Here is a 330-nt window from a genome sequence, read left to right as displayed (position 1 = left end):
TGATACGGAAAGTGAAGAAGAAGGGTGAATGGAAGGTGAGCCCCTCACCCTTGGGGGGGGGGGGGCTGGGTTGGGAGGAGGAGGAGGAGGAGGGGGAGTCGGTGTGTGGTGCACGCCGCGCTCCCAGCACAAAAGCCCAGGGAAAGAAACTCTTGGAAAGCTCGGAGCAAACGCCGGGGCCAGGCAGGAGCAGGTCGAACCGTCCGGGGGCTGTTCCTCTCCACTGGATACATTTTGCAACTGCGAAGGAATTAAATCCGATTTTCTTCCTTTTTTTTTTTCCCTCTTTTTATTTTTTTTTTTTTTTTTCCCCCCCACGGTTTTTTTTTT

Source organism: Calidris pugnax, unplaced genomic scaffold (assembly GCF_001431845.1).
Source record: "Calidris pugnax isolate Ruff unplaced genomic scaffold, ASM143184v1 scaffold54, whole genome shotgun sequence".
In the NCBI taxonomy this organism is placed as follows: Eukaryota; Metazoa; Chordata; class Aves; order Charadriiformes; family Scolopacidae; genus Calidris; species Calidris pugnax.
The sequence above is the reverse complement of the archived record's forward strand: the minus strand, read 5'-3'. Positions refer to the sequence as shown.